Here is a 22,410-nt window from a genome sequence, read left to right on the forward strand (position 1 = left end):
GCTGTCCCATAGTACAATGTTCCATGCCCATCTCTTTGCTTTTGCCCTGGTTTCTCCCACACACACATGGAAGGTGCTCCCTTCTCACCTTTCAGAGCCCACCCCGATCTCCCCTAGCTGCCCCTGCCAGATGCACCCCTTCCTGCACTCCCCCATGTTCCCTTGTTGTATTCACGGAGGTGCTCGGCCTCACAGGTAAAATGGAGATTTCACGGGCAGGAATTCCGTCGCTTTTGTCTTTTTGTCCCGAGCATTTCACTTGATGTCTGGCACATGTTAGGCATTTAATAAATGCTTATTAATTGATTTTTCTGGGTGATTTTTACAACATAATATGAGCCTTTTGTGTATTTGAGGGTTTCTTGCTTTTGTGGTGCTGGTGCTGGTTTTGCTCCTTGGGTGTTATTTTTCCCATAAAAATGATACATAAGTAACACATAATGGTTCCCTTTTTTGATGAATGTCTTTTGGACAAAATTCATTTAAAGGCTGTTTGTAATTACCAGAAGAAGGACTCCCTAATCCCCAGCCCCTCATTGTGAAGAACTACTCAAAAGAAAATCAGAGGGTTTGACAGAAATTAGCTTTACCGGCATTTTCTGCCATAGACTGTATCAGCATAGCATAGACAGTCTGAATGTAAAAGGTCACGTCATTAAAAGAAAAGAAAATAGGAGGTTAAGGGAGGAGAGTGTGCCATTCACAACCATAGTGAGGGAAGAATTCTTAACTAAACAAAAGAGAGAAGAGAGGACAAAAGACAAAATGTGCTTTTGATTATATGAAACTTAAAAGGGTTCACACAGACAAGAGCTCAAAGGATGTGAACAGTTTTCAAGAGAATTGCAAACTATAAATGACCCTTTGAAAAGCTTGCTGCAAATTACCCAGAGTAAGAGAAGTAGGGATTAAACAATTGAGGGTTCACCTTATGCCCTATAAATTAGGAGAGAGCACAAAAAAATGACAAGAGTCCCGGGTGGAGAGTTTGGGAAATTCTGGCTCTCCAGGCCAGGTGTTAGGGAGCTGTGAAGTGAGCCCAGGACCCAGGCTGGGCATGTACAATTAAAGTGTATCCTTTGATCCAGAAATCCCACCCTGGCTATGTGTCCCGAGGAAGTCAAAGTCCCAAACCGAGGGCCAGTGGATGTGGTACGAATACCAGAATATTCATAGTAGGAAATATTTGTGGTGGGAAAGAACTGGACATAAAATGGGTCCCCATTAATTGGGGAAGGACAGGAAAAAAACCCACTGTAGTCTAAATAAAATGGAATATTCCTGTACATTCAAAAATGAGGAAGAGTGAGAAACTGCAGAAAACAAAGGGGGATTTGTATGAACGGAGGGAAATAGACAGAAGGAAATGTATAACGTTTACAGAATGACCACCACCAGGCAAAGGAAAGAAAAGCACTGAATAAGATCCCTTGGAGAATACATTTAATGAAAGCCAGTTCCCTCTTCAAGTAAAGAGGCATCTCAGAATATTAGACACTTTGTCAGACGCTGAGAACCCAGTCCACCCCAACAGGCATTTATTGTCCTAGTGAACTCCCTAATGGGCTTTCTTTGTTGTTAGGGATTATTCAACCTGGAGAGAGGGAGGGGGAGCAGGGGACAAGGAAAAGGTTCCTTTTTTTTATTTCAGAAAAATGACTGCCATAAAGACAAAAGAGATCAATAAACTCTGTATTTTAGAGAAAAAATAAATAAACGTTTGTGTGCTGAAAGACTGGCTGCCTTGGCTGTGGCGTTTTCGTTCCTCCTTTGCACAGTGCTTGCCAAACGTCTCCCTGGGTTACCCTTGCATAATTAAATGATCTCGGCCACTTGGCCAGCTGCAGCCTCCACTTCCTGCCCTTCTGCGTTGCCTTTGTCCTTTTCTTCTTTGGTTTTTAGATGATTTTGGTGTCGACATTCTTAACAGGACTTGCACATTTAGAAAGAGGAACTGATTTTTTTTTATTTCTATTTGAGAAATATTTGAAAATAAATAAAAATATATCAGGGGAAACTTTTTTAAAAGAGTAAACAATCTCATTGTAATTCTCCATTTTAACAAGTGATAATCAATATTCTACATTCGGTGACAAGATGACATATGTAGTGTCTTCTAGCCTTAGCATTTTGCACGTTGCTAAGCAACTCGCCTCCAAATCCGATAGAAAATCTGCAGCCATACGCTTCTCTGTCGGCAGAGGGAGCACCACCCTCTCGGATGGAGAACTCTCCCAGGACATTGCCTATTCATTCCTTGCCTGTGTCCAAAAAGCACCATGTCCGCAGACAATCCATTTTCTGTGCTTGTCTGGACGTTGTCCTGGGGCCATCTGCCTTTAGAGTCCATCACAGACACCCGCACTGTTGTTTCCCCAAGCGTGTGGCCTACCTCCTGCCTTTCAAGGTGTGTGCTGGAGGCTTAGAGCTTTGTTTAATTCTAGTTCCTAAGGAGAACTCCAGGTTGTAAGGCCTGACCTTAAGAGAGGCAGAAGTAGCCCCTTCAACAGTATTCAGCAGATTGGAAGGGCCTGCACTTGGGCCCCTGCCAAAGCAGATCTCATCTCCCACCAGAGTAAACCATAGGCCCCTGCCCCTCCAGCCTGGTCTAAAATTCCAGGTGCTGGAGAACTTCCTTTGCATTAAGGTAAGGCATTGCCCCTAAAAGACCACTGCTAAAGGGAACATACTTTTCCCAAGAGTCAAATTGTTGTGGTCTTCTTGAATAAGTGCATTACTGTAGGTTTGCTTGTCAGCTTAACTAGTTGTTTTCTTGGAGGCTGGGGTACTAAGGGAGAGGGAGAGATACAGAATGCTAAGCAGATTGGACCCAAACCAAGGGCTGATGGTAAGAAGCAGTCGGGCCCTGGGGTGGACCCTGCCTAGGGAGCTGGCCCGCCGGCTGGCACCAAGTGTCTCTGGGATAGAGAAGGTCCAGACAAATTTTGTTTTCATTTTGCCCTTGGTACGTGGAGGCACCATCCTGTCCAGCACCTAAGACCCCTTGTCCTCAGATGTTCCAGATTAAGTCTTTCCAACCATTTCCTAGCATTCAGGGCTTATTTACCCTGGGTGTTTATCCCTTTCACCAGTTATCTCTTCTTTCTAGAGAAACCCCTGAAGCACCTCTCCATTCCATTGGCTATAGCCAGCTTTGCTCCCAGCTAACAAGTCCTAACATCCATCCTTAGACTGATGTCTACATAGCTTCCTCTCAGCCATGTTATGCATGATCACACTTGGATCTCTAGACCTGAGACAGTTCTAACCAAGGACTACACGCACATGCGCACACACACACACACACACACACACACACACACACACTTTTTCAATTTGACCCTTTGGCTATTTGTCCACCTTTGGTTTGCATTTTGTTTGTTTTTAACCTTTGTTGAAAACAGTGTGAATTTATTAAGGGCCTGCCCTGTTGCCAAGCAACATGATAGGTGCTGGGGATATGGAGAAAAAAATGTTTTAGAAAGCCTAATCCCTGCTCTGTGGGAGCCTGCATTCTGTTAGGGGAGCCAGTGTGCATGTACATAGCAAGTACATAGGGCATGAATACAAATGAACTCTAAGGTAACTGGGGGGAAAGAGGACGTCAGTCCTTGGAGGAATCAGGGAAGTCTTCTAGTAGGCGATGCTAAAACCACATCTGGGAGAAATGGTTCTGTTTTACAAAATGGCGAGTGCAGTCTAGGCACAGGAAATGGCTGGTACTCCGATACTGAAGGAAGCACAGAAAAAGCCAGTTTGACTGGACAGTGAAGTGTGCAAAGGGAATAAGTCTTTAATAGGCTGAGGCCAGGTTGTAAAGGACTTTAAAAACCTATGTTATCAAAAAAAAAATTAAATTTCAGCCTGAAAACCAGCGTTATCCTATCCTTCTTGAAGGGACAAAGAAAGGTACTGGAATTTGAGGACAGTGGTAGCCGTGGTCAGCCCTGCATTGAAGGGGCAGCATTTTGGCCGCTGGGTAGGAGACGCACCAGAGTGGGGAGAGGTTTAAGGGAAGCCGAGCAGGTGAGAGAGAGATGAAGAGATGAACATCTCCCAGACAGAAGGAATGGCCCCCGCCAAGGCCCTCTGTTAGGAAAGATGAAAAAGAACAAGAAAAAATCCATTCGGCTTTATTGTAGTAACTGCCTCACAAGCCCAAGCCTCTGTTTTCTAGCCATTTACGATCCAGTTTTCACTTGCAGATTCTTTCCTTGTATACAACTGATATAAAAACAGCTACATTCCAACCCCCCCGTTGGGTCCTTGTAGATTGTAATCCCTTTTCCATAGCCAACATGGCTTACGACTTGAGCCTAAGAAAAGAGATGCCATTTTCACCTATTTTATCCCTAAAGATTTTGCACAAATAAGTTAAGAATTTGTCATTCTTTGTTTCTTCCTTCCACAAAGTAACCGGTAAATTGGAAGACCACCATTTCCTGCTCGTGGCGAGGGCTTTCCCTCCTCATCTCTGTCTCCTGGCTTCCCTGGCTTCCTTCAAGATGAAGCTAAAATCTGACCTTCTCCAAGAAGCCTTTCCCAGTCTCCCCTAAAGCTTAAGATTAACTCCAGGTTATCATGTCTGTATCGTGTCTGTCCACAGCTGCTTTCACATCACCCTCTCCATTAGACTGGGAGCTCCTTGAGGCAGGGACCATGTTTCTGCCTGTCTCTGTATCCCCAGCACTTAACCCAGTGCATGACACCTAGTAGGTGCTTAATAAATGCTTCTTGACTTGATGATAAAAAAATACCATCTCCCTGGGCAATGACAGGAAACAGCATCCTGGTCCCATCTGGACTTAGGGGACACTCAGTGACCAAGCTGCGGCCAGAACCTAATCAGCCGTGTAACCCTGGCCAAGTCCTTCACCTCTGGGCCTCAGCTCCTCATCTGTAAAATAAGAGGGAGAGATTAACTCTGCTCTGATATCCCTTGGCTTTGATGGGGCTTTCTTTACATGTACATTGACGGATCTGTTAGCAATAAAATCCAAACACTCCCAAATCCCTGTTTATCGCTGTTACTTTTCCCAAGAAAGAGAGGAGGTGCCTAAACTTCAAAGTAATGAATATGAGAGAACTCACTTATTTTTAACTAAATAAACTACCAACCTGACAGCTTCAAAAAGTAATGAATATGTGTCGATCCTATATAAAATTGTATGCCGCCTCGGAAAGGAAAGGGGGAAGTAGGGGAAAAAAATCTAAGTTCTATGGTAGTGATTGTAGAACACTAAAAATAAATAAAATTAATATTAAAAAAAAGTCATGGAAACTGAAGAAATAAAATTCCATAGGGGATAAGAACAATTAACATAAATGGTCTTTTGTTGGTAATGATGGAGAACCTCCTGTGTGCTGGGCAGGGCACTAAACATTTTTACAGATATCTCATTTGATCTGCACAATTAACCCGGGAGGTAGATACTGTTATTATCTCCATTTTACACTTGAGGAAACTGAGGTAAACAGAGGTTAAGTGACTTTGCCCAAGGTCACACAGCTAGCAAGCTGAATTTAAACTCTTCTTGGCTCTAGGCCCTGTGCTCTATCCATTGAACCATCTTTTGGGCAGTGTTACTAGCTCAATGGGGGACGATCACAGAAATCAGACAGAGCATAAAGATTGCCCACCCCCTTCAGATTGAGTTGTCGAAGCAAGTCAAGTAAACATCAAATAAATGGGAGGCAGACGTGTGCCCAGTAGTGTAACGTAAATTTAGAAAGCTCTGAAAACCTCTGGAAATTAGAATTTCCTCTAGTGGAATTCTCCAAAGTGAAGGAAGCAGAGCCAAGAGAACAATGCCTCCCTAGGCCAATGACCACTCCATAAAGGAAGACAGCACTCAGAAGCCACAAACTCTCCTCAAAGACTGGTGATCTGCGTTCTCTGGGTCTTTGGACTTAAAGCCCATCCTCCTCTGTTTCTTAAAACGGTAAATTAGAAGAGTCCATGAGTTCATCTGCCACCAGTCTCGGTCTCGCCTTTGTGCTGTTTTCTGTCTGTATTTCAGGGAAATGGCTTTAGTTGGTGCCTAGTTTGTGTGGTTGTTTAGGACTCTGCACTGCATCCAAACAAAATTTCTCTTAATGGAAAAAACCTGTCCTTACTGAGAGTTTCAAAAATTCCAGACCTTTTCTGGTGTGGATACTCTTTTCCACTTGGCTTTCTTAATGCAGAAGCCCCTGCCTTCCTCTCAACAAGGGACACGGGAGAATTGTTCCATCTCTAATCACATACATGTTTAGGATAAATTGACTAGACCGCTTGAAAGGCGGGTTGTGATGAAGAGTTTATCAAGACGTTTTAAAAGCATACTATGTTGCAACACGTTCTCGGGAGCTCTCTCATGTTTTTGGTTTTTTTTTTAATTAATTATTTTTAATTATAGATAAATTAAAACACCATTTTATTTTTTTCAGAAGCAATATAGAAATTATTAATACCATTAAAAAGATTTTCTAGGTCAGAACTTGATTACTCAAAATTATAGTATAAATCTTGGTCCCTTTTTAAATAAATCTTGAAGGTACTAATGGGGAATTAAAAAGCATATACCATCTATTTTCCATAATAAAATTATCATCACTCAGCCCTGAAAATATAGCCACTAATAAGTGAGATTCCATTTTGCCCTTTCTGGCCGTAGCCTGGCCTCAAAGACCCTTAGCCCATTTACTAAAGGCATTGTGGCATTCAGCTAAGTAATTATAATCATAGTTGACACTTACATATATTAGACAATTTGAGTCCCACAATAGTCCTGTCTGTTGGGTCCTCACCAGTGTTTTTATCCTCATTTTACAGATGAGGAAACAGGTTCAGAGAAATTGAGTCACACAGTAAATTTCACAGGCAAGATCTGAATCAAGGCTTCTCCTGAATGCAAGTCAAGTGATTGTTTAAAAAAAAAAATCTACCACCCACTGCCTCTTCAAGTAATTGGCAGGCAGTATGGGTTTTGTCACGTTAAATAGTTTTTCATTTGAGCTTTCCAGTTTTTGCACAAATTCAAATTCAGCCAAGCATGGATTGGAGAATTAAAGTGACTTTACTTAAGGTTTAAAATAATGGTGCTCCTCACAGTGTCAGGAGGAATTAAGAAAGGCCCCCCTCCAGCAGATTGAATGAGAGGATGTGAACAGAGGCCCCCAAGCTCAGCAGGCAGCTGGGAATGGGTAGTAATCTCTATCATGGGGGGGGGGGGGGGAATTTCTAAATCAAGGAGAATACTGATCATTTGGAGGGATCAGAATGGAGGGGGTCAAGGAGGGCTGGCAGTGTAGGAAGGGAGAAGAGTCTAGGTTGTGTGTGCTCACTCTGTCTTGGGTTTGAAATTATTCATCTGTAAACAGGAGTAAGTAGATCTTTGCCGTTGGCTCGGCTCCTTTTTTCTTATTTTAGGTTTTGAACGTCATGCCACCTCCTTCATCCCTATAAATGGCGTCTTCAGTCTAATTTATCAAATCTTTCCGAATATCATCCCAGGGCTGCGTACACATTGGGAGCCATGATGGCAGATTATGTCAAACACGGGACTTGGGAGTCATGAAGATCTAAGTTCAAATACTTCTTCTGCTGTAAAATAGTCACAGTACGGTTGTAAGACCAGATGAAATGTTCTACGTAAAAGATTTTGAAAACCTTAAAATGCTATATTCCTGTCAGCCATTATTTGGGATGGGGGCGCAGAGGGTGGTTGTGGTCACTGATCACTGCAGACCTTCCAGGAATGGCAGTGTGAGAATAGAGATAGAAGAGAGTGGAAAAAGGAGGTTAGGGAGAGGGAGCAAAGAGTACCCATTCAGTGGCTGGCTTAGAGATGGTCTGGAATTGACTGAGACTGGGACAAGATAAGGGAATCATCAGTCAGGGCTTTCTATGTATTTGCAGATAAAACTGATATTAGTATTCTACATTCTTTTGGACAGGATTTCAAGCAATTCTTTGCCACTAATAGCTTACAAATTTGTTTAGATGGGTTTCCTTCCAAATCATTTTTATTCCTTTTTAATATGCTAAGATTTTCTCTGATTCACCTGAACTATCCCCCCTCCAAAAAAAAAAATTAGTAGTCTATAAAATCCCTTACAAAAGTAACTATTTATTGACTCAAGGGAAAGTCTGAGGAGAGGGCTTCCTTATTGCCGAGAGCGAATGTTCCTGTAACCAGTGACCTGTGTTGGACAGAAAACATTAAGGATACCAAGTAACTGCTGCATAAGCTTGAATTACAAATATCAACCCCAAACAATGCAGGTCGTTCACGACTGACAGAATGCCAACTGGCTGATACAGAAATGATACAAAAATGATACAAAAGCAAAATGCGCTGTTCCAATCCAAGCCCAGCGAACGACTGCAAAGGAAATGAAAATCACAGACTAGGACCACGAGTCCCCAAAACCAGTCATCAAAGAGAATTTGGCCCCAAATTTCTGACTTCTGAGAAATTATACCTCCTACACTCTGGTATCACAAATATCTCCTTTCTGTTGTCCAAGCAGCCATTCATTTCATACAGGAAATTAAAGTGTGAGAAAGTCAGCGAAACGAGCAGCCTCAAGAAATTCACAGGGGCAAAAACTGCCAGGAAATTACTTTGATCGGAGATATTCCAACAAAGGAATGAATGAATGAATCTGCTCAGATTAGGAGCTGGTCTCCCCCTGCTTTTTATTTGTGTCGGTCTGTACTGCAGCTCAAGGAGCTGGTAATTAGGTTTTTTTAATTTCTCAGTGTTTTAAGTGCAAAATGTTTTTAGTAAATTTTTGTTGACTTAATCACTTGGATAAATATTTTATACAAGAAAATGAAAAGGTTTTTCACGGAAAATAACATCTCAGAAGTTTATTTTCCTGTTAACTACCTAGTGATTTGTAATTAGTAATAATGATCATTAGCACTTTGTCATGTAATGTATTACCATGTATTATGGTAATTAGTAATGTAATTAGTAATAATACCACCGCCCCTCACACACTTCATTTAGCACTTTAAGGTTTGAACAGCCTTTGCTTCCTCTCCATCGGCCCCTCAGGGAAGATTTCCCTTCCCACCCCACCCCCTCCCCAAACCCCTCAAGCACAAGATTCCTTGTCTTTTATTTGTTGTTTCGTTGTTTCAGTCCCAGCTGACTCTGGGAACCCCTTCTTGGCAAAGATACTAGAGTGGTTGGCCGTTTCCTTTTCCAAATCAATAGACTTAGGACTGGAAGGAGCCTTCTAGCTCATTGAGTCTCACATCCCCTATAATTTACAGATGAGGAAACTGAGGGCCAGAGAGGTTATGTGACTTTGCCCAGGGTCACAGCTAGTAAGTGTCTGAAACAGAATTAAAACTCAGATCACACCCAGTGCTTTATCTACCGTTACAACACTACCTTTTATTTTAATAAATTCGGGTGAATGAATGAATGCATGACAAAGCTGAGGGTGAGGATGACAGCACTTTGGGCAGCTGTCTTTATGGCTCATGTCCAATCTCAGCTTGTCAAGGGCAGGAGCAGTCTTGTTTTGTCTTTCTCCCCAGCACTTCACATGGTGCCTTGAACATAGTAGGGGCTTAATAAATATTGAATGAATTGAATCCTTGATGGTCACTAGTGGTTTTGGGGTTTTTTTTTAGTAATTAACCCTGTTTGCCCTCCCTACCCAAGTCTTTGAACTGACCTTCCTGCCACAACTCTTCCCACGTCCCTGGGGTTGTTGACATCATACCTGGAGTATCTCAGGAATTTTGTGTTGGAGGCGGCATGTAAAGAACTCAGAGAGGCCTCTAGGGAAGGTAACCTCTGGTCTACTGAAATGTTTAGTTTGAGACAGGGAGCTCTGTCTAATGGTCTCTTGGCACTAACCCTACATCCTTCATGTAGGAGCCCTTGAAACCTCAACCTCAATCCCTTCTTCAGCCAAAGTTTAATTAAGAGAAGGAAGTTATTTCTCTTGCCCTTCTCATGGAATGCCCCAAGTGAGAAAAGTTGGGCAAAGGTCAGAATGGAGAAACTGAGTCTTGGCTTCCGATGCAGCTTCATTCTTTTCCCCAGTGGCTTCCTGGAATAGCAAATTGAAGCACACAATTGCATCCTGGAGCGAAAAGGATTCTGGGGGAGGCGTGATTGAAGTGGATTCAGCTTGCCTTTGTCCCTAACTTGTTGCTTTTGGACAAGTAGCTTATCCTCATGGACTTCTCTACAAAATCAGAGAGGCCAAACTCAACCATCTCTCAGCTTCCTTTTAGCAAAAACACTTTTATGATTTCTTAACTGAGAGTTTATTGTGGTTATTGAAAGGAGGAGAGGGCACAGGTCTGGGAAGGGGATTATATTTTCCTGTCCAGATATTAAAGGAATAAAAGCCTTTTAAAGTATCTGATGTGACTTCTTTCCTTTGCCTATTTATTACTTCTGCCAGGCTGCAAAAGGGATGGGGGAGGGGAGCGGGCAGTGAGGGAGAGGAGCAATGGCTATCCATATCAATTAATGCCTTTTAAAGATGCTTATTGGATTAGGTTTTTTGGAGGTTTCCAGGTTTGGAGCTGTTTACAATGCACCAGGGCATTTAGGCATGTTTCCAAGTGGGAACAATCTCTAATGACCACATTTAGCTTTTTAAGCTGGCTCCCCCAATTTGACAAAGGAAAGTAAGTTATAAGGCTTTCTTCAGGTTGGTGATGGGCATCACTTTCTACTCAGTAAAACCAACAAGTTGAGGCTTTGTTTGCTCGAGAAAGAAAGCATATTACAAAGCCCTAGCTTCTCCCAGGAGAGCCCCCACCCTCACCACCCCCCTCCCACCCTCCAGGCTTCTGAATTCTAAAACCAGAGTTTGCCAGCAGGAGGGATGAACGGGGATTCTGTTGCTATGACAACAAGTCCTCGCTGCCTAGGCAACAAAGAGCAGACACTGTCTGCATAAATGTGAGGCCCGGGTGGTGCTGGGAGCTGCCTGGCCTTCATCTCCACCTTCCCCCCTTATAAAAAATGCAGCCCAAAGTTGCTTTACATTGGATTCAGTCTTTTCCCTCTGGGCCTTTTGTGTAGCCTTGTTATTTTTCAAAGTAATTCTCAGCGTCCTCCCTCCATTGCAGTGTTCCTCTGGGGAGCTTGGACATCCCTGAGCGGCTGGCACCGCTGTCCTGGGCTGTGATGGGGAGAAAGGAGGGGATGGGGACCAATCCAGCTGCTCCTTCATGGTAGCCAGAGCCAGAGGGTGCTGGAGCCTCACTGATCAGCAGGCCGAGCCTCCCATGGGCCCTATTTCCCAACCAAGTTGTGTAAGCGTGTGAATAGCCTCATGGCATAAGCATTGGCTATTATGTGGTGGTTGGATTTGACTTAAAGGGAATATATTTATATGAAGATAAAATGCTTTACATACTGCCGCGCAGCCCTAATCTTGTGTCTCATCATGGGGTCCCAAGGGCTGTGGCCGAAGAGCTCGGATCCGGTCAGGTTCTGCTAAACCACAAACCCAAGAGCGTAAGCTTAGGGCCTGGACCTCGGATCTCGTCTCCAGGGAGCCTGCTGAAGCGTTAAGTGGCGCATTTTCAGCACAAACTTTTACACCTTAGAAATCCACAAAAGCTGTAAATTGGGGCTTGTTTTATTGTTTTCTTGCATGACTTGCATAAGAAAGTGATATACAAAATGTTATACAGATGAAACCTAAAAGGGTGCATCCATTTTGTTTTAGAGAGAGTTAGTTGTTAAACATTTATCAGCATAGCCCTAGAACTCTCACTTACATAAACTTCTGCTACCAGTGCAGGTGAGCACCTTCCCCAGAACCGCTGTCCAGGAGCACCTAGAGTTCAGGTGCCTTGGCCACCGTCACACAGCCAGTCTGTATCAGAGATGGGATTTGAATCCAGCTCGTCCTGGGTCCGAAGGCAGCTCTGTACCCACTAGCCCCATGCCTCCTCTATATGAATAGAAGCCCTGGGACAGACTGTATCTGCTGTTCTGAGGACCATCCATGCCATAAAGTAGGGGACAGCACCAGTGACCAGAAGGTCAGCCAGTCAGGGGTGAGTTTTTGATGACTTCTTTCCACTTGTCCAACAAAGGAAAGAGTGTGCTGAGTGGCCCGTAGGAAGTCGAAGAGATTGGGTTCTAATCCTGCTTCTGGCGCTTCTTAGCTGTGGGGCCTTGAGCAAGTCTCTTACAGTCTTGGGGCTGCTTTTTTTCATCTGTACAATGAGGGGAGTTGCACTGGTTCTAGAGCAAGAATCCCATGATTCCCTTCCTAGAGGGTCAACAAACATTCATTCATCATTCAGCATCGCTAATAGGAAATCTCTTCAATTATCTGAAGGAGCTAAGCCCCCTTGTGCTTGATGGGCTCACTGTAAAGGAAGCCAAATGAAGAAAAGAGGTCCTAGGTAAATGGAAATGTGGCTCACACCTTTGTTTACACAAGGGACTCCGAGCACTTGGCTCCATGGGTCACCTAAAGGCCCTAGACCAAAAACCATCATTTCCTGGGTGTTGTGATCATCTCACTGTGAAGTGCAGAGGAGGGAAAGAAGCAGAATGACCTCCAGGAAGGCCCCTAGCCTGATGAGAAGGTGGGCTGGGCAAACATGATGGACAAAGGTTGGGGATCAAGAAATCAAAGAGGCTGTATTGTGAATACTGTCTTCACAGAGAGAATCTAGGGGAGGGACTGCTCAAACAGGTGCAGGAATGGAGTGGAGTATCATTGTGCCCCGAGAAATGACCAGGAAGAAGAATCCAGAAAAACACAGGATGATGAACCAGGCAGGGCAGAACAACAGAAGGCAGCTAGACCTTGTGCAGTGACTCCTGCCCACAGTCTCCTACAGTTGGCCCCAAAGGCCTCACCTGGTGGGGACTTGGCACCCCTCCTCCTGACATTGTGAGGATACCCAGGGGGTACATGGGATGGCCACTGTTTATTTCTTCAGCATGGGGGTACAGTGATAAGAGTCAAGAGGACCTGAGTTCCAATCTAGCTTCAGACACTCACTTAACCACTCTCTACCTCAGTTTTCTCATATGTAAAATAGGGTTAATAGAGTACTTTTCTCCCAGGATTGTGAGAATCCCATGAGATAATATTTGTAAAACACTTGGCACAGTGCCTGGCATGTGGTAAGCATTACATACATGTTAGCTCTCATCATCATTATCTTGCATTTCTCTGATGACGTCCTTTCCTGTGTTTCTTTTCTATAGTTCCTTATTTGATCTGTGCTCCTCTGAATCATACCCAGAGACTGTTGTGTCCTACAGATTCCAGGCAGCAACATCACTGGAATGTGGGTATTTTAAAAGATGGACTTCTGTGTCTGAAAAAGTTTGGGGTCATTAAAGATATTTTGCAATTTTCTAAAGGCCAGTACATCTTTAAAAAAAATTTTTTTTAAACCAGCATCTAAAGGTGCTGAGTCTGACAGGCATCAGAAATCTCCCCCCAATATGGAATTGATGTCATCACAGCAGATAGAAAAGAAATTTTAGATATGCGTAGGAATCATTTCAAAGTCAGTTCCCTCTCTCTGTCTCTCTCCCCATCTCTCCCTCTCTTCCTCTCCTTGCTGCCCTGCACAGCCCCACCAGACCATGGACTGAGTCATTCATAATTACAATGGTTGTAGTCATTTACCTATTTCAGTGAGCTCCATTCTCTGAGAAAACAGGAAATAGTTACAAGTAACGACATTGGATAGCCTGGCTTGGACAAATGTAACAGGTATAGAGAAGTTGTCCCAACAAGATCATACAAAAGTCCCTGAAACCACCTCAGACAGCAAACACGATCCGCTTGCCAAGTAGAGAAATAGGGCAGCTATGAGCAGCACTAGTGTAGGTGCTGGTGGTGAGTTGTATCCCAGCTATGAAATAATGGAGCACCGTTCATCAGGGACTGCTGGGAAAATGGGAAAGATGATCTACCTGGGCCTATGAGGTTGGGATGACCGCTACAAGACTTCTGCAGGGGGATCTGCAGGCCCTCAGAAGAGAATGACATAACAGAAATCAGCCTACCAGACTCTAAAAAATAAAAGAGATCCACCCAACAGGCCATCCATACAGAACAAACTAAACTGTCACAAAAACTGTGTGCCCAGATCCTTGAGCTGTGCTCCAATCAGGTAGAAGGAAGGAAGTAGCCACTCAATTGCTTCAGCAAATTGTGTCTCATTCTGTGCTGCACAAACTGCACCTGCGGATTTCTGACATCTGCACTCTCCTGATGGTGCTCCTGGTGTGTCTCTGAGTCCTGGCCCACCACTGGCTCAGAAGAATCAGAGGGCTGGTATGAGGATAAAATGATAGAATGTGTGCAGAGGACTTTGAAAACTTTAAGAATCACTGCACACGTGTCATGTATGATCGTGCAGGCTTTCAGAAGGACCCGGACAAGAAGCACATGGAGTGATAAAGGCAGAAGTTTATGAAGAGTCCCTAGGGCAGAGGGAGCCTTAATGACAGGACCTGGGCTCCATCCTGATCCACCTCTTCATGCCATGAAGTCTTCACTTGCTTTTGGTGTGGAGGAAATTGATATCTGTTGACTCATAGGTCATACGCATACACAGCTGTTAGTCATTAGCATGCAAATATAATGTGGAATTGTTTTTCGAATGGAAATCTGAGACTTCTCTTGATCTTGTCCTATCTGTTCCTCCTTCTAAGAACTTCAATACCATTTCTTAAAAATAATTTTTCTCCTTTAGAAATATAAAAACATGGACCTGAATAAGATCATGAGTGTAATGGAATATGCCCTGGCTCTAAGGTCGGACCAGCTGGCTTCAAATTCCAGCACCAACCCAGCAATATAAGTTTGAGCAAGTCACTTTATTTACACTTTCAGTTTTGTCATCTGTAAAATGGAGGGAGGGTGTTGGACTGAATGGCCTCCAGGGTGCCTTCTGCCTTGAGATCTATGAGCCTGGAATCTCTGACTTCTCTCCACCTCAGTTTCCTTACACAGACACACACACACACACACACACACACACACACACACACACAGGCAGCTAAGTGACACAGTGAAATCAGGAAGATTTGTCTACATGAGTTCAAATCTCGCCTCAGACACTTAGTAGCTGTGTGACCTTGGGCAAGTCACTTCACCCTGTTTGCCTCAGTAAAACTCAGTCACTCAGTTTGCCTCATCTGTAAAATGAGCTGGAGAAGGAAATGGCAAACAGTCCAGTATCTCTGCCAAGAAAACCCCAAGTGGGGTCATGAAGAGTCCTATACAGCTCAAAAATAACTCAACCACACACTGCCTGAAGACAAGTGGACTAACCACAGAAAAAGCTTCCCAGAGGAAAGTGACCTTGAACCAGATCTCCAGCCCATGTGATAGGGCCCCTCCAAAAGTTCACAGTCTTGCCTGCGTGTTAAGTAGTGTACTGGTGAGGACAAAGGAGGCAGGGATGGGCCTGATCTGGCTGCCCAGAATGACTCAAGAAGAGAGGGACACAGGGAGGCTCCTCCAAGGCTGTAGCACCATCGGTCGGTATCACAGGGAGTTGTGGGCCCTTGGACAGAGCCTTCAGAAGCTCTGCTCCCACTTTCTTCAGTGATAAGACGAGGGTGCTGGATCAGATAGTTTTTAAAGTTGCTTTCAGTTGTAAAATTCTGTAATTCTGACAATACTGGCATTCAGCCATACTCAGAGCCTTCCTTCCTCTGCTGAAGTCAGATTTTCTTATCTAAAGCTCCATACTGCATATGTAGAATCATTCACTCTCCTAATGAACTGCTGAACATGCTGCCTCTGGCCTGCTTGTTGCTTTAAAAGTTAAAAAGAAGTAGTTGGAAGGAAGGGGGTAAAAAATACGTTGGAAAAATGGTTTTCTTGATTTTCCTTTAGAAATAGTGGTGAAATATACATCCTGAATGTAAATGAGGGCAGCAAAAGACAGAAACAAGATCCAAGTTCAATATGTGTGTGACATTCAGTCAGTCAAGAAGTGTTTTATTAAGTGCCTGCTGTGTGCCTGCCCTCCAGGAGTTTTATCACCAAAATAGCATGCCGCTTGTGGTTGTTCAGTTGTGTCCAACTTTTTGGCATCCCTTGGGGCTTTCTTGACAGAGATACTAGAGTGGTTTGCCATTTCCTTCTGCAACTTATTTTACAGATGAGGAAACTGAGGCAGCCAGTGACTTGCCCAGGGTCACACAGCTAGTAAGTATCTGAAGCCAGATTTGAACTTAGGAAGATAAGTCTTCCTTATCCCAGGCCTGGTACTCTATGCATCGCACTATCTAGCTGCCCTAAAAACAATGTCCATGCCTAACATATACAAAATATACAGATGGTGATTGAATGCATAAACCAACACACAGATAAATAAATAGATGCAGGGTGATTTGTGGGGAGAGGCACTAGCAGCTGGAGAGGTCAGAAAAGAACTACTTCTCAAAGTGGTGTTTATACTGACTCTTGAAGAAAACACAGATTTCTAAGGAGGGAGGACATTCTAGGCATAGGGACAACCTGTACAAAGGCAAGGAGGCCAGAGATGAACTGACATGTGAGAAGCGGCAGGAAAGCCAGTGTGGCTGGACTGAAGAGGGCATGAAGGGAGAATGATAGAAAATATGCCTGGAATAAAAGGTTGGAGTCATGTTGCAAAAGGCTTTGGATGTGGGACAGAGGAACCCATTGTTGATCCCAGAGGTGCTGTGGAACCACAGCAGTCTTTGGAGTGGGGGAGGCTGGATCTGCCATGTTCCAGGAGAAGCATGCAGCATCCTTTCTGTCCCCATCGATGGAGAGCAGTCACAATTGTTCACAGTCATATTGATGGTGTTCAGCTTTGGCTTCCCTTCAAGAGAACAATGATTTATTTGAAGAGTTGCAAGAAGAATTCACAAGCAAGAAAATTCTTGGATGAATACAGTCATATCATCACCACAGTAGTAGCAGATAGTATTTACAGAGCACTCCAAGGTGGTCCTCACAACAGCTCCACAAAGGAAACACTAATCACTATCCCCGTTTTATAGATAAGAAAACTGAAGCTGGCTTGCCTAGGATCCCACAACTAGTAAGTATCTGAGGCTGGATTCGTGCTCAGGTCAGGTGCATAAATGTCAATAGTATTGTGAACTAAAGCACTGCATTTGGAGTTAGGAACTAAGTTCAACTTCTGCCTCCTAGCCTGGTCACCCTCGACAAGCCAATTAACCGCTGTACCTCAATTTCCTCTTCTGTAAAATGGGATAATAGTATCTACCTCCAGGCTTACTCTGAAGATCATAGGAGACAATATATGTGAAACACTTGGCAAACTCAAAAGGCACTATATAAATTAGCTACTACCTGGACCCATTCCAAGACTGTTAGCCTACAGTGCGGGGGGGGAACAGGCGCTGGGCCATTGAGATCCCAGTACTACAAGTTTGCAGCCTTTTGGCTGAAACCCTAGGCAAAGAGTGAAATTCATTCCAGTTCCTGCCTCTTTTGTCCTAGGGAAGCCACAGCATTTGTCCTGAATCTTAACTCTAGGATTCCGGCTTCTGCCCTCACTGCTGCCATAGACATTCCTTTCCGTGGCTCTTCTCATGCCAGAGGTCAAGTCTATTCCATCATCCAGCCCTTAATAGTGCCCTGCCTTCTAGGGAGCCAGTGATGCCCGACTCCTGCTCCTCCTTTCTGAAATGACTCCTGGTTGTTCCCCATACTTGACATTCCACCACGGGTTTGTCCAGGCCAGCCCAAGTACCTGGAATGTGTTCCGTCTTCATTTCCTCCTTTTAGATCCTTGGACTCCTCTCGTCCTTCACTCAGCTCCCAGTCACCTGTTGTTCTCTGATGCCTTCTCTGACTAACCCTAGCCCAGTTTTCTGGCCTCCTTCCTTCCTTCAATTAACCCTGGTTTCACTTCAGTGACTGTCAGGCAGTCAGTCAACAAGCATTTGTTAAGTGCTTACTATGTGCCCAGCATTATGCCAGTTGCTTGGGATACAAAGAAAGGAAGACATAGTATCTTCCTTAAAAAAGCTCCCATCCTAAGGGAGAGCGTAAATACCTAAGTAGCAGTGAGATAAAATAAATTGCAGTTTGGGGGAGGGGTCTCCTGCACAAGGTAGGCTTCAGCTAAGACTTAGAGGCTGCTGGGATGGGGAGGAGAGGAGGGAGAGCATGCCAGGCCTGTGGGGGGCTTCAAGTCAGTGGGGGGGTGGTTGTGTGTAAGGAGCAGCGGCAGGCCTCTGGAGGGAGAGATGAGTCAGGTAAGAAGGAACCCACTTCTAAAGGGCTTTAGGAGCCAAACAGTATCTATTAGTGTGGAGGGAATGGGCTGCCTTTGGAGTTTATTGAGTAGGGGGATGCCCTGGCCAGACCTGCCCCTTAGGAACATCAGTTTGGCAGCGGAGTGGCGGTTGGCCAGAACACAAACCAGAAGGCTGTACAGTGGGTCAGGTGTGAGGGCATGAGGATCTGCAGCAGGGCACTGCCAGTAGCAGAGGAAAGAAGAGAAATGGGAGAAATGCCAGGGAGGTGGTCTATAGGATGTGGCGACCCATGAGAATTAGGGGTTGTGACACCAGGTAGTAAGCCTGAATGACTGGGAATAAGGTGGTACCCTTGAAGTTAGGAAGGAAGGAGGCTTTGGGGAGAAAGATAATGAGGTCATACTTGAACATATTTTGCTTCAGATGTCTGTGAGATGCCCCAGAGTCTGCTGGCCATGTGAGATGGGAGGGTCAGGAGAGAGGTGAGGGCTGCGTGTACAGGTCTTGGCATCATCTGCCTCGAGATGCTAATTGGGTCCGTGGGAGCTGAGATCACCAGATGAGACAGTGTAAAGAGAGGAGAGCCTTGGGAGACCCTCAAAGGTAGGGGTATGACCAAGGTGAAGACTGAGAAGTCAGACAAGTGGGAGGAGAGCCGGGAGATCATCATCATGAAAGCCTAGAAAGGAGAGAAGATTCAGGACAAGGACACCTAAGAGTGTCAGAGCCTGCAGAAAGAGAGAAGAAGGAGATCACTGGTCACTGGACAAGAGAGTCAGTAAAATAAGGAAGTCAGAAGCCTGGCTGCAGAGGTTACGGAGGAGGGGAAATGGAGACACCGAACAGAGGAGGGAGAAGAGCCAGCAGGGACCAAGTGTAAGGGTGGGGGGCACGGGCACTGGGGAAGCCGTCAGTGGCCAGGGAGAGACTGAAGGTTAAAATGCTTAGGAGAGTGGGGGTGATCTCTCCGCTGCAGAAGATGCCTCAGACGGGATCACAGATGCATGTTGAGGGGTTGTTGACTTTGGCAAGGAGAAAGGGCGACAGGCAACACCACCCTCGGTAAGGATACAGACTCCTTATACACCAGGATGACTTCGCCTCAGCACTCATATTCCCCACACTTTCTACCTAGCTGGAAACCAGAGTATGTCTAGCCAAGGACAACAGGTCAGTGAGGGGACTGAAACTAGAAGCACAGAACCTAAGAGTGGGAGAGCCCACAATACAGCCCCACCACAGATCTGAATAAATGGGAAATCAAAGCACTCTTTCCTGCTTCTGGAGGGCTCTCGTTCCCTGACATCTCAGCAATTTCTGGTTCTTTCCTTTGGAGTCCAAATGAACAAGCAGTGGGATGGGTCTCCATTTACCTAAAAACAGTGAGCATTTCCCACCCAAATCTTCTGTTCCTCAGGCTAAGTATCTGCATCTGGCACAATCTCCAGGCCTACCCTGTGTACGTTGTCTTCCTCTGACTGTCCTCATTCCCACCCAGGGTCTGTCCAGGACCCGTTACATGGGGTGGGCCTATAACCTTCTTAGGCTAGGCAACTTCTTTTTTATTTCTTTAAACTCCATTTTTTTATTATGAACTTCCCAAACATGATTTCAGTATACAAGGGATACAAACAGGATTGTCAATGGAACTGTCAACTTGTATTACATAGTTTTGCTTTTTTAAAGGCTCTATAATAGTAATAGTAACAAAACTGGTTCATTTGCCAGTTCCTTCTGAACTTCCATCTGCTTGTCTGCATTTTTCTTTGGTTTGGTTTTTGGCCATCCGCTTTGCCACCAGACACTCCCCCAGGACCCCCAGTAGAAGCCCTGGCTTGTCAGAGCATGCGCTGGCCATGCCTTTCTGCCCCCACAGGGCCACACTTTGCCCACTCTGCCCCTCTGGAGCTGGGATTGGTGGGTGCAGCCGGGCTTTTGCTTTTGACAGCGGTCTGCCTCTGCATTCCCTTGGGCATCATGTTCCTCCTTCTCCTGACCGAATGTACTCCAGCCTGCCTCAGTTCATTGGGCATGAGTCTTTCCAAGTATCTCCAGATCTCTCATCTTATGGTGCAGTAATCTTATATTACATTCATGAACCATTTGGCTGCTGATTGGCCCCCACTTTGCGTCCAATTCCTTACTGCCACAAGAAATGCGGCTATGAACCATTTTGCAAATGGAAGACTTTTTCTTTGAATGTGGGTTGCAGGGGAGACATGCATGGTGGTGAAAGGCAGCCTCAGAGAGGACTGAGAGCTGACCTCAGGGTCAAGTACAGCTTCTGACAGTGGCCATGTGACTCCAGACAAGTCTCTTACCCTTTCAGTGCTTTATGGTCAGTGAAGGTTATGTGTTCGTCCTTCGTTGCTGAACAAGACCATGCCATCAGAGAAATGATGACATGACTTGCACTTGACTTTGTTTTTGAGTGAGGGAGGGCTGCAGTGAAGATGCTGACCTGCCTCGATGAAAGGAGTTTCCTCATCTGGGAATTACCTATACCGAGGAGTTCAGTCTCTATCTCTGCCCCTGGGCCTGGGCCTAGCTAAGCACTGGACTTGGAGTCCAGAAGAGGCGGGGTCAAATCCTTCAGATACTTAATTTCTGTCTGCCTCAGTTTCCTCAGGTCTAAAATGGGGGTCATTTGGTACCCACCTCCCAGGGTTGTTGTATCCAATGAGATACAGTTGGTATTGCAGTATGATAGCTCTTCCTCTTCACTGTGTCTCTTACAAATGACAACAGATAAAGACTAGTTGAAGGAAGCTGTGGTGGGTTTAGCCTGGAGAAAAGTGGGTATTTGGGGGGTAGAGGAGTCTTCAGATACTTCCAGGTTGCCAAGTAGAGGAGGAATTCGGTCTGTTCTGGTTGGGCCACTTTGGGAAGAATTGGGGGTGGCAGCTCCCTCCAGGAAGAGATGGGTTTGATATTTAGAAGGACTGATGAGCAATCAGAGCGCTCCAGGAATGTGATGGCCTGTCCCTAGGGCAGGGCATCCCCTCCCACTAGTGATTTCCCAGTGGAGTATGCGTCACGTCATTGACTGGACATTGTCTAGGGGACTCATTTTTTAGGTATGGGCTAGACTCAACCCCAAAAGGTCCCAGCCAGCCAGGGGTGTCAGAGATTCACCTGCATCTAGTCTCACTTGGGAAACTACATGTTAACAGCAAGATGTTCACAGTTGTCTTGTTATAAACATTCTATACATGGAAACTATCGCATAATTCAGTGGCATGTGGTTTATTAAAACATTCAGCATAAACAGTGTGCCTGTGGCCTTTGGCAGCTGAAAAAATGCTTGGGCTGGATTTCTGTCCACTGGACAAGAGGCTGATAGAAAATACTGCTTACAGAAATTGAGCTTGGCAGTGCCCCCAATGATAAAGCTGCAGAGAGGGAAAGAGCACATATCCCCAGCATGCTTATCTCATGTGCCCTGACACTTAAGTATCAGTTTCTTGCAACATTCTTATTTATAGCAAAATAAGACTGGTGTTGTCTAAATAATGAAAAGACTTTCTACATCTTTTACTTCAAAACCATCTCCATTTTCTTTTTAATGTTGCTAATGCAGCGTTCCCTTCATGCTTTTGCATGATCAGTAAACCGAGGGACCTTTTTCTTTGTAGAGACCATCCCCATGCCCCAAAAGTCCCAGTCTGCAGTGCTCTGCCCAGACTCCTCACTGGGGTAGCGAATGCACCCTCCCAGCCAGAGGAGGCAGCTCCCTCCCTGAGCGCAGCCAAGTGCAAGCGTTGCTGACTACATGTGGCCCAGGACTATTTGTTTTGCACAGGGATTAGTCAGGCCCTTTGGGACCGCCTCCCCTTGCACCTTGGGCTGCCTATATTAGTCATTCGCAGGCAGGAAGAATTTTCTTTTTCTGCTCTAGCTCCGCCGGCAAACCTCGCTGGTAAGTGTATCTGATTCATGTAAACAGATGTGCTTCTTTAGGCTAACTTTGTGGTGGGAGCACAGCTCCCATCTGGATTTGGGGGTGCTCCACCGGAGAGTTAGACAGCCTGGCAGAACTTTCAGAGTAAAAAGCAATTAGAACCATCACAGTCCAGTACAGCACTTTGGGTCCCTCTGATTTCCAAAAGGGGAAATAGGTATATAGAAAGTTCAAGTATCAGGGCTAAGCTCAGAAGCTTTTTCTTTTCTATCCTGCTTA

General features: G+C 44.9%; 1 protein-coding gene across 4 annotated transcripts in view; it reads left to right on the plus strand.

The window, feature by feature from the left end:
• Positions 1-22,410, plus strand: part of NT5C3A (5'-nucleotidase, cytosolic IIIA) — an 80,548-nt gene that overhangs the window by 21,930 nt on the left and 36,208 nt on the right. Inside the window, exon 1 of one of the 4 annotated variants that reach the window (XM_072598877.1) lies at positions 22,109-22,149. The exons of 2 other annotated variants lie outside the window; for them this stretch is intronic. The gene's annotated coding sequence lies outside the window, so the exon portion shown is untranslated. Of the gene's footprint in view, positions 1-22,108; positions 22,150-22,410 lie in introns of those variants that run through there. One more of the 4 variants, XM_072598878.1, reaches the window with a different exon arrangement.

The sequence above is a fragment of the Notamacropus eugenii genome, chromosome 3 (assembly GCF_028372415.1).
Source record: "Notamacropus eugenii isolate mMacEug1 chromosome 3, mMacEug1.pri_v2, whole genome shotgun sequence".
Lineage (NCBI taxonomy): Eukaryota > Metazoa > Chordata > Mammalia > Diprotodontia > Macropodidae > Notamacropus > Notamacropus eugenii.